We start from the raw sequence: 12,507 nt of genomic DNA on the forward strand, positions 1-12,507 counted from the left end.
TTGGCATGGCCAGTTCCCATGAGATTCCTACATTTTGGGGTTCCCTATTTACCTTTTGTGTTTATGTTGGATGTTTTCTAATTTCTTTGCTGATCTACTGGCTTGCATCCAGGGCAGAGTTGCCACCAATACTGCAGTAGATTCCTCCCCATACATTCTTTGCCACATGGAGTCTATATGGCCTATGGAGTTCCCACCACCCTGGGCCTGCTGTCTGGGCTGGTTTTTGCACTCAGATGCTTGTGCTTGACTACCTCCCTTCCCATTTCTGATTGAAACAGACCGTTTCTGGTCTGTTTTCTCCCTGTAGATTTTCCAACATGCAGAGTCTGAACCCCCAAGACTCTGTGCTGTCTGTGCTGGCCTTCGTGCTCAGCTATTTGAGCTTAGCTGCCTCCCTCCCATTTCCAATTAAAACAGAACTTTTCTCGCAATCCTCAAAATTATCTTCTGCTGGTAATTTGTTGCACTCCCAATATTTGTGGGTTCTGCTAGTCCAGAGCTAATTCAGAGGCTGGATTTCATAATTAGTGTGAGGGTAGTAGCAGACCAGAGATTAACATTTGTCATCTCCCCCATCTTGGCTCTACCCCTGGAAGTCCTTAATTTTTATTATATTAAGTTTAAAATTTTTTGTACAAACAAAACTAATGCAGTCAAGATTAGAAGGGAAGCTATAAATGGTGAAAACATTTTTACATTATTAGGCTCTGATAAAGGCCTCATTTCTAAAATATTTAGCAGAATTCAAGTCATTCTCTAATTGATAAATGATGAAAGTATATGAAGAGACATATTTCTTTTTTTTTTCCTTGTGATACTATTTTTTTTAATTTTATTTTATTTAATAATAACTTTGTATTGACAGAATCCATGCCAGGATAATTTTTACACGACATTATCCCTTGCAATCACTTATGTTTCGTTTTTTTTTTTTCCACTCCCTCCCTCCTCCCCCCCCCAAGATGGCAAGCAGTCCTATATATGTTAAATATGTTGCAGGATATCCTAGATACAATACATATTTGCAGAACCGAACAGTTCTCCCGCTGCACAGGGAGAATTGGATTCAGAAGGTAAAAATAACTCGGGAAGAAAATCAAAAATGCAAATAGTTCACATTCATTTCCCAGTATTCCTTCTTTGGGTGTAGCTGTTTCTGTCCATCATTTATCCATTGAAACTCAGTTAGGTCTCTTTGTCAGAGAAATCCACTTCCGTCAGAATACATCCTCATACAAGATCGTTGTCGAAGTGTATAATGATCTCCTGGTTCTGCTCATCTCACTTAGCATCAGTCCATGTAGGTCTCTCCAAGCCTCTCTGTATTCATCCTGCTGGTCATTCCTTACAGAGCAATAATATTCCATAACATTCATATACCACAATTTACCCAGCCATTCTCCAATTGATGGGCATCCATTCATTTTCCAGTTTCTAGCCACTACAAACAGGGCTGCTACAAACATTTTGGCACATACAGGTCCCCTTCCCTTTTTTAGTATCTCTTTGGGGTATAAGCCCAATAGAAACACTGCTGGATCAAAGGGTATGCACAGTTTGATAACTTTTTGGGCATAATTCCAGATCGCTCTCCAGAATGGCTGGATTCGTTCACAATCCACCAACAATGCATCAGTGTCCCCGTTTTCCCGCATCCCCTCCAACATTCATCATTATTTTTTTCCTGTCATCTAAGCCAATCTGACAGGTGTGTAGTGATATCTCAGAGTTGTCTTAATTTGCATTTCTCTGATCAATAGTGATTTGGAACACTCTTTCATGTGAGTGGTAATAGTTTCAATTTCTTCATCTGAAAATTGTCTGTTCATATCCTTTGACCATTTATCAATTGGAGAATGGCTTGATTTTTTATAAATTTGAGTCAGTTCTCTATATATTTTGGAAATGAGGCCTTTATCAGAACCTTTAATTGTAAAGATGTTTTCCCAGTTTGTTACTTCCCTACTAATCTTGTTTGCATTCTTTCTGTCTGTACAAAGGCTTTTTAATTTGATATAATCAAAATTTTCTATTTTATGATCGGTAATGGTCTCTAGTTCATCTTTGGTCACAAATTTCTTTCTCCTCCACAAGTCTGAGAGATAAACTATCATATGTTCCTCTAATTTATTTATAATCTCGTTCTTTATGCCTAGGTCATGGACCCATTTTGATCTTATCTTGGTATGTGGTGTTAAGTGTGGGTTCTTGCCTAATTTCTGCCATACTAATTTCCAGTTATCCCAGCAGTTTTTATCAAATAATGAAATCTTATCCCAAAATTTAGAATCTTTGGGTTTGTCAAACACTAGATTGCTATAGTTGACTATTCTATCTTGTGAACCTAACCTTTTCCACTGATCAACTAATCTATTTCTAAGCCAATACCAAATGGTTTTGGTGACTGCTGCTTTATAATATAATTTTAGATCAGGTACAGCTAGACCACCTTCATTTGATTTTTTTTTCATTAATTCCCTTGAGATTCTCGACTTTTTATTGTTCCATATGAATTTTGTTGTTATTTTTTCTAAATCATTAAAATATTTTCTTGGAAGTCTGATTGGTATAGCACTAAATAAATAGATTAGTTTAGGGAGTATTGTCATCTTTATTATATTCGCTCGGCCTATCCAAGAGCACTTAATATTTTTCCAATTATTTAAGTCTGACTTTATTTGTGTGAAAACTTTTTTGTAATTTTGCTCATATAATTCCTGACTTTCCTTTGGTAGGTAGATTCCCAAATATTTTATGCTATCAACAGTTATTTTGAATGGAATTTCTCTTTGTATCTCTTGCTCTTGGATTTTGTTGGTGGTGTATAAGAATGCTGAGGATTTATGGGGATTTATTTTGTATCCTGCTACTTTGCTAAAATTATGAATTATTTCCAATAGCTTTTTAGTAGAATCTCTGGGGTTTTCTAGGTATACCATCATATCATCTGCAAAGAGTGATAGTTTGGTTTCCTCATTGCCTACTCTAATTCCTTTAATCTCTTTCTCGACTCTTATTGCAGAGGCCAGTGTTTCTAATACAATATTGAATAATAATGGTGATAGTGGGCAACCTTGTTTCACTCCAGATCTTACCGGGAAAGGTTCCAGTTTTTCCCCATTGCATATGATGCTTACTGAAGGTTTAAAATATATGCTCCTGACTATTTTAAGGAAAAGTCCATTTATTCCTATGCTCTCAAGTGTTTTTATTAGGAATGGATGTTGGATTTTATCAAATGCTTTTTCTGCATCTATTGAGATGATCATATGGTTTTTGTTTGTTTGGTTGTTGATATAGTCAATTATGTTAATAGTTTTCCTAATATTGAACCAGCCCTGCATTCCTGTTATAAATCCTACTTGGTCATAGTGTATTATCCTGGGGATGATTTTCTGTAATCTTTTTGCTAATATTTTATTTAAGATTTTAGCATCAATATTCATTAGGGAGATTGGTCTATAATTTTCTTTCTCTGTTTTCAGCCTACCTGGTTTAGGTATCAGTACCATATCTGTGTCATAAAAGGAGTTTGGTAGGACTCCTTCAATCCCTACTTCTTCAAATAGTTTATTTAGCATTGGAGTTAATTGATCTTTGAATGTTTGATAGAATTCAGATGTAAATCCATCTGGTCCTGGGGTTTTTTTCTTAGGGAGTTGATTGATAGTTTGTTCTATTTATTTTTCTGAGATAGGAGTGTTTAGGATATTTACTTCTTCCTCTGTTAGTTTAGGCAAGCTATATTTTTGGAGGTATTCTTCTATTTCATTTAAGTTGTCGAATTTATTGGCATAAAGTTGGGCAAAATAACTCCTAATTATTGCTCTAATTTCCTCTTCGTTAGTGGTGAGTTCTCCCTTTTCATTTTTAAGACTAACAATTTGATTTTCCTCTTTCCTTTTTTTAATCAGATTTACTAAGGGTTTGTGTATTTTGTTCGTTTTTTCATAGAACCACCTCTTAGTTTTATTAATTAATTCAATAGTTTTTTTTTACTTTCAATTTTATTGATCTCTCCTTTTATTTTTTGAATTTCAAGTTTAGTGTTTGATTGGGGGTTTTTAATTTGTTCCTTTTCTAGCATTTTTAGTTGCAAGCCCAATTCATTGACCTTCTCTTTCTCTATTTTATACAAATAGGCCTCTAGAGGTATGAGATTTCCCATTATTACCGCTTTGGCTGCATCCCATACATTTTGGTATGATGTCTCATTATTATCATTTTCTTGGATGAAGTTATTAATTATGTCTATAATTTGCTGTTTCACCCAATCATTCTTTAGTATGAGATTATTTAGTTTCCAATTATTTTTTGGTCTACTTTCCTGTGGCTTTTTATTGAATGTAATTTTCAATGCATCATGGTCTGAAAAGGATGCATTCACTATTTCTGCCTTACTGCATTTGAGTTTGAGGTTTTTATGTCCTAATATATGGTCAATTTTTGTATAAGTTCCATGAACTGCTGAAAAGAAGGTGTATTCCTTTCTGTCCCCATTACATTTTCTCCAGAGATCTATCATATCTAATTTTTCTAGTATTCTATTTATCTCTTTGACTTCTTTCTTATTTATTTTGTGGTTTGATTTATCTAATTCTGAGAGTGCAAGGTTGAGATCTCCACTATTATAGTTTTACTGTCTATTTCTTCTTGCAGCTCTCTTAATTTCTCTTTTAAGAATTTAGATGCTACACTACTTGGTGCATATATGTTTAATATAGATACTTCTTCATTATTCATTCTACCCTTTAGCAAGATATAGTGCCCTTCCTTATCTCTTTTGATTAGATCAATTTTTGCTTTACCTTGATCTGAGATCAGGATGGCTACCCCTGCTTTTTTGGCTTCACCTGAAGCATAGTAGGTTTTACTCCAACCTTTTACCTTTAACCTGCATGTATCTCCCCGCTTCAGGTGTGTTTCCTGTAAACAACATATTGTAGGATTCTGGCTTTTAATCCATTCTGCTAACCGCTTCCTCTTTATAGAGGAGTTTACCCCGTTCACATTTATGGTTAAAATGACCAATTCTGTATTACTTGCCATCTTGTAAACCCTGGTTTATGCTTTTCTCCCTTCTTACTCCCTTACCCCCCTTCCCAGTATTAAGCTTGTGAGCACCACTTGCTTCTCACAGCCCTCCCTTTTTTAGTATCCTTCCCCCCTTTAGAGTTCCCCCCCAACTTGCCCCTTTCCCTCCCAGTTACCGTATTCCCTTCCACTTAGCTTATTCCTTCCTTTTTCACTTTTCCCTTCTCACTTTTCAATGAGGTGGGAGAAGTTTCACCATAGATTGAATATGTCTAAAATTCTTCTCTTAATGCCAATTCTGAAAGCAGTAAAATACTCACTATATTCATCCCTCTCCAATTTTTTCTCTCAGATATACTAGGTTTTCTTTGCCTCTTCATGAAATGTAGTACCCCCACTTTCCCTTTTTTCTGGTACATTGTGCTTTCCACATCTAGTTTCTAGAACAAGGTATACATGTATTCTTTATACATCTTTATAGCCGAAATATAGTTCCCAAGATTAATCTTTACCTTTTTAGATTTCTCTTGAGTTCTGTGCTTGTAGATCAAATTTTTTGTTAAGTTCTGGCTTTTTCATCAGAAATATTTGAAATTCACTTATTTCGTTGAATGTCCATCTTCTTCCCTGGAAAAAGATGCTCAATCTCGCTGGGTAAGTTATTTTTGGTTGTATACCAAGTTCCTTAGCCTTTCGGAATATCATATTCCAGGCCCTTCGATCCTTTAATGTGGATGCTGCCAGATCCTGGGTGATCCTTATTGTGGCTCCTTGATACTTGAATTGGGTTTTTCTAGCCGCTTGCAGTATTTTTTCCTTTGCCTGAGGGTTCTGGCATTTGGCCACTATATTCCTTGGTGTTTTGATTTTAGGATCCCTTTCAGTAGGGGATCGATGAATTCTTTCAATGTCTATTTTACCTTCTGTTTCTATGACTTCTGGGCAGTTCTCTTTGATAATTTCCTGGAAAATAGTGTCCAGGCTCTTTTTTTCATCATACTTTTCTGGGAGTCCGATGATTCTCAGGTTGTCTCTCCTGGATCTGTTTTCCAGGTCTGTTGTCTTCCCCAGAAGGTATTTCACATTCTTTTCCATTGTTTGATTTTTTTGGATTTGCTTGACTGATTCTTCTTGTCTCCTCGAGTCATTCAATTCCAATTGTTCGACCCTGATTTTCAGTGAGGTATTTTCTTCACTCACTTTTTTAAGATCTTTTTCTAATTGTCCAATTGAGTTCTTTTGTTCTGTGGAATTTTTTTCCATTTCGCCAATTTTGTTTTCCAGTTCACCAATCCTATTTTTCAAGGATTTGGTTTCTTTATCCACTCTCTCTTTAACTGACTTCTCCAGGCTCTTTTGCCAAGCCTCCCTCTCCTTTTGCAGAGCCTCCTCTCCTTTTGCCAAGTCTCCCTCTCCTTTTGCAAGTCCTCCTTCTCCTTTTGCCAAGCCTCCTTCCCTTTTGCAGAGCCTCCCTCTCCTTTTCCCATTTTTCTTCTAGCTCCCTTGTGAGAGCCTTTTTAATTTCCTCCATGAGATTCATCTGTGCTGAGGAACATATGATCTCCTCCTTTGGGGATTCACCTGGGGACTGTTTGTTTTTAGTCTCCTCAGGATTTGGAGTCTGCTCTTTATCTGTATAAAAGCTATCCAGGGTTAAATTCTTTTTCAGTTTCTTGCTCATTCTGTCTATTTATCAAAGACAAACTATCAAAGAAACAGAAGGAAAAAACCCCTTGAATGGAGGCTGCTTTCTTTGCGGGAGGGGCAGGGTATTCGTGAGGCACGGGTCCTACTGTGCTATGGCGCCTGCGCGCTGAGATCCGAGAGCTCTGAGATCCGAGCGGGCTGAGACACTGTGGGGGAGGGGTGGCCAGGTCCCGAGAGACTCCAGCTGTTTGGGGTTGTATTCTTCACCCCCGGTGTTTTTAGCTTTTCTGCTGGGCTGCTGACTCGCTGCCGGAGCAAATTATCTAATCCTGTAGCAAAGCTCTCCCCGCAGAGACGGCTGCGATCGCACCCCACCCTCTCTCCGCTCTACCCGGTTCTGAGCTGCTATCTGTGCTCTCGCTGCAGCTGCTGCCCGCAGACTGCTTCCAAATACCGTCCCCGCCTTCGCGCAAAAACAGACCTTTCTTGACGAGTCTCAAGGATGGTTTCTCTTGGTAAGTAATTGTATGTTTTTTTTCAGTTGAGCATTAATTCAGAGGCATGAAATGAAATAAATAGTGAGAGAAAAACTCGGAGGTTACACAACAGTGTATTTCCTCTCCGCCATCTTGGCCGGAAGTCGAAGAGACATATTTCTGATAAAGAAGTTAAAACTATTTCTAGTTATATGAAAAGTTAATTCACATTTAATGAACTGCCAAAATTTTAGGATTTTCTTGCAAACTTATATGAACTTAATAGAAAATCTTATACATAAGATCCAACATCAAAACCTAATTTCAAAGAACTCCATAAGATCAAACTGATTTTATGTATGAAAATGTAAATTATGTCTATTCTATGTAATTGGGTAATCCAAAATCAAGGTTTGTGTAGAGCTGAATATGATGATTAATGGGACAAAAAGGGAGGGAAAAGTAGGGAGAAAGAGAAGATAAGGAAGGTATCCTTGTGGAGGAGCATGATCAAGACAAATTAATGGATAGGAGTAATGTAACAGAATTATTAAGAATAGAAAGCAATAGTTGTATACAAACAGAATAACAATGATCAGTAATAGAATTCATTAGGAAAACAAGTAGGGGTAATAATCATTGATTTTAGAAAAGTCAAAGTTAAAAAAAAATTAATCAAGAGAGAACTCTATGTTTAAATGTAAGCCATATTAACATTATTTTTGATTTATGTATATATATATATATGGATGAGTACAAATATGTGTGTATGTGTATGTATGTTTGTATGCACATACATTTATATTTATATAAATCTAATATATTTTTGCTTAACTGGAGCCTGCTTGGGGGAAATAAGAAGGAAAAAAGGGGAAAAATGAATAAAGTAAAAAGTGCACACAAGGAACAACAACAACAACCAAAAAAAACTTATAAAAAAGCAAAGATGGACAATTTTGAAAACAGTGGATTCTATTATATATATTTTCTTGAAATGGAAATTTTTTGTTGCATATTTTGAATGTTCAGGAGTACACATGACAAGTGTTTTTTTTTTTTTTTTAATTAAAAAAAAGAAATTTAAAAAATAAAATACTTGCCAAAAAAAAAAAAAAAAGAAACACAGAGGGAGAGAGAGAAATGGAGGGAGAAAGGAAGGAGAGAGAGAAGGAAGAAAGAAGAAAATTATCAGGATTTCCTTTTATTTCATGTTGGTTTAATCTTCTTTGGCTTATGGCATGTATGCTAGCAGTGATCTGATTTAGAAATCTTGATTGCCATGATCTCTTCTGCTTTTATATCTTCCCTGTTGTTTATACCTGCTCATGTCCTAGAATTTTAATTGTATTTTCATTTTTTGGAAATCTTTGGTGGTTTTAGTCTACTTTTCCCAATATCCTTATATCATTGACTTTTTAATTCTTTTTTTTTTTTTTGAAGGACATTGTGTCCTTCAGGACTGGATTTTAAAATTATCTTAGTCTTAACTTGCATGGGCAAAGTCAGTTTTTACCAGCCTCAGTCTCTGTTCTAAGTGATTTTAAGGGCACAGGATTAGTGCCACCTGGATGCCAGTCACCTTTCCTTAAAACCTGGCTCAGTCTTATATGAAATGTGGACATCCTATCCGAATCCCCTATGTACTTTTGTTTTTTGACTATGCAGGGTAGCCAAGACAATCATATCTTCCTATAAATCTCCCCTTCTCTATGAATATTTGTGTGGAATTTAGGTTCATCACTTGATACTATAGAATTGTTAAGTGAATGCAGGGGAATAAGAATACCAATGCCACCTGTAGTCCAGAGCACCAGCAGATGGTTTGGGTTGTGTGTGGTATGAAAGCATGGGGACTGTTGGAGAAGGGGTACTGAGTGCATTAAGTATTGACATTTTAGCTTATGGAAATATGTCTAATATACATCTGGCACAGAAATACTCTTATGGGGAATTTTGTGAGTTAGCAGAAATTGAATAAAATGCCTGGACCTCCTTGTTGTTGGTCACATTTCTCAGAACTTTAAAAATAAACTCCTTTTTCCTAAAATCTGAGAAGTCATCACCTAGCATTTATTAAATACTTACTATGTGACAGATAATATGCTAAGTGCTAAGAATACAAAGAAAGGCAAAAAGAAGCAAAAAAAAAAAACAAACAAAAAACTTAGTTTGTCCTCAAGGAACTCACAGCCTAAGGAGGGAAATAGCATGCAGACAACTATATACAACCATGATATAAATAGAACAAATTGGAGACAATGAGTAAAAGCTCAAAGATGAAGGGAAATGGAAAGGCTTCTTGTACAAATTGGAACTGTAATTACAACTTGAAATCAAGGAAACAAGGAGTTTAAGACAAGAAAGGAAGGAGATGAAGGTATAGAGAATTCACCAGTAAAAATTCAAGATGAATATATAGTGGTTTATTTAATGAATGAAAAGGAGAATAACGCCACTGGATCATGTTGTATGTGGAGGGGAGCAAATTGTAAGAAGCATGGGAAGATAGGAAGAAGTAAGCTTATGAAGAGTTTTCAGAATCATAGAAATTCAGATTTGACTGGAAATAATAGGAAGTTAGTGGAACATATTGAATTTAGTTAGACCTATGATTTAGGAGGATTAGTTTGACAACTGAATAGACTATGGACTAGAATGGAGTGAGACCTGTAAGTAATAGCCTGTTGCATAAGCCAGATATGAAGTGGGGATCTAGATCTGAGTAGTGCTATGATCAAATGAGAAAAGGATACATAAATGATACATATTTCAAAGACAAATTCAAGGGGACTTGATCATTTTTTTTTTAAATATGAGAGGGAGGAAAGAATATTTTAGGAGATGAGGATAATAATTGACTTGTGAGCTTAAATGGGTGGCTACCAGTGGTACCCTTAATATTAATAGGAAAGTTAGGAAGAGAATACAAATAACTAGATTTTTAAAAATTTTACTAATAGCTAGAGGATTTAAGAAGTATAACACACTTCATAAATATTATTAAAGAATTATAAATCATTTTATAAATATTTTCTCATTTTATCTTCATTATAACCCTGCTAGGAAATTTTTTTACTATATCATTATTTTACATTGAGGAAGATGAAAGTTAAATGACTTATGTAGGACAATATAATTATGTTTTTCATATTATGACTCTAGATTAAATAAAGTCTATTTACCAAATTGGAAAAACATAGTTGTGCTGCATTCAAAAATGGTGAACCAATGATCTTGAGGACAGGGTATAGTGTTTCACTGGAAGAGACAGCAACTTCCTCATCTGTTTATGTTTCTGCTATGATCTGAGGCAGGGAAAACTCCATTTTTTATTGTTCCTTCAAAAGGACTAAGATAGAGGAAAACCAAAGCAGAGTGAATAGATCCAACTAATTTTTTTGCTCTCAAATAGAAATTTTTTTTTCCTAATTAGGGGTCTTCAAACAAGAATCATATAACTAATCTTAGAGTACTGGGACATTTTCTACTATGTGTTGAATTAGATAGCCATTGAGGTCCTTTTCAACTCTCAATTCTTTAAGAAAATGAACTATCTCTTGTATTGACAAGCCTGAGACCGTGTGTGTGTGTGTGTGTGTGTGTGTGTGTGCGTGTGTCTGTGTGTCTGTGTGTGTATGTGTGTGTATGTCTGTGTGTCTGTGTGTCTGTGTGTGTGTGTATGTGTGCAAGACCTGGTCAAATAAGTTCCTAAACCCCTTTGCAGACATAAATAAATGTGTCTGGCTCAAAAAGGAAATTCACAGTCTACTTGGGTAAATAGTAAAATCTCAACCCGTAATCACAATGCTATCAGAGGTATGAAAAAATCCAAATAGGCAAATTATGAGATATTAAGTAAGTTGAAAGTAAGGTTGAGTCTAAAACTAAATTACCAAAACAACTAATAAAAAAGGAAAAAGAATAAAAGAACTTCAATCCTGATAATTTTTTAATTTGGAATTATATAGCACTCCTCTCAAAACTTGTTTGACTGAATAAAATTTTTTAAAACCAGAATTTAGTGAAAATATCTCAAATTTGTATATAGACGTGTTTCTAAATTATATTGACTTCACTTCATGTTCAAGATCATCCAATTCCCAAGTAACTTAAGTTTAATGCCGTCAATATATTATTTCATAATTTAATCATTATGTGGACAACTATAAAAATTTTGTTTTATTTTAATGGCAACTTCTTACTGAGGTTAGACCAACAGGCTACTGAAAAGGATGCTCTTCCGGCTTGTCAAGGATCCAAGGACTATAAATGCCATAACAAAACCAACAGTTAAACAAACAATTATATTCAGGAGACATGTTACTGAATTTGTCATTGGTATAAACATACATACTTCCAAAGTAATCACTCCAAAGTAGACAAAATACCGCGTGTATAATACAGACAGGAGAATTAAGGTGAGATTTAGAACTGGCCAAGTAATATTCAATTTGAACTACGACATTCTTAGGACGCCTAGTCAAGACAGTTATAATAAATAAGTCTTTGTGAATTGTCAGTCAATTTTAGCATCTTTTTTCCCATTCTTTGAGAGCAACATCAGAGACATGATTATAATTTACCTTTCAAGCAGAGTGAATTATCTGTTTTTTTTTTTTTTCTTTCTTTCAATTTAGGTTACAATTCTTACTAGTAATTGCATACAAATGGTATGGGAGTTCATTAAACTTTGTTTCTGAAATAATAAAAGTATTTATTTCTATCTCACTCTTTCTTTCTCTGTCTCTTTCTGTCTTCTACATACACATCCATTCATATGAACACAAATAAGCTAATTTTAAAAATATCTCAGCATTTTATCTTTATCTTTCATCTCTCCAAAATAACAAAAACAAAACAAACAACAAAACAACATCCCTGATTCGGGAAAATCTTTTTGATGGAGTCCAATTTCCTTTAGGGCAGTTTTATTTGTTTGGAATGTTGTTTTGTTGTTTTTAATCCTATAGTAAGCATTATTTGTAATGGAGAGAAGTTGGATGCATTCCCACTAAGATCAGGGGTAAAACTAAGATACCCATCATCACCATTATTATTCAATATTTTCAAGAATGTTGGTTTTAGCAATAAAAAAGAAATTAAATGAATTAGAATAAGCAATGATGAAATAAAACTGTTACTCTTTGCAGAGGAGATGATGATATACTTAGAAAATCCTAGAAAATCATCCAAAAACCTACTGGAAACTATAGCTTTAACAAAGTGGAAAAATATAAAATAAACCCATACTAATAATCAGCATTTCTATATATTATTAACAAAACCCATCAGCAAGAGATAGAAAGAGAAATTTTATTTAAAATTATTGTAGACAAAACAACACACT

The sequence above is a fragment of the Antechinus flavipes genome, chromosome 4 (assembly GCF_016432865.1).
Source record: "Antechinus flavipes isolate AdamAnt ecotype Samford, QLD, Australia chromosome 4, AdamAnt_v2, whole genome shotgun sequence".
Lineage (NCBI taxonomy): Eukaryota > Metazoa > Chordata > Mammalia > Dasyuromorphia > Dasyuridae > Antechinus > Antechinus flavipes.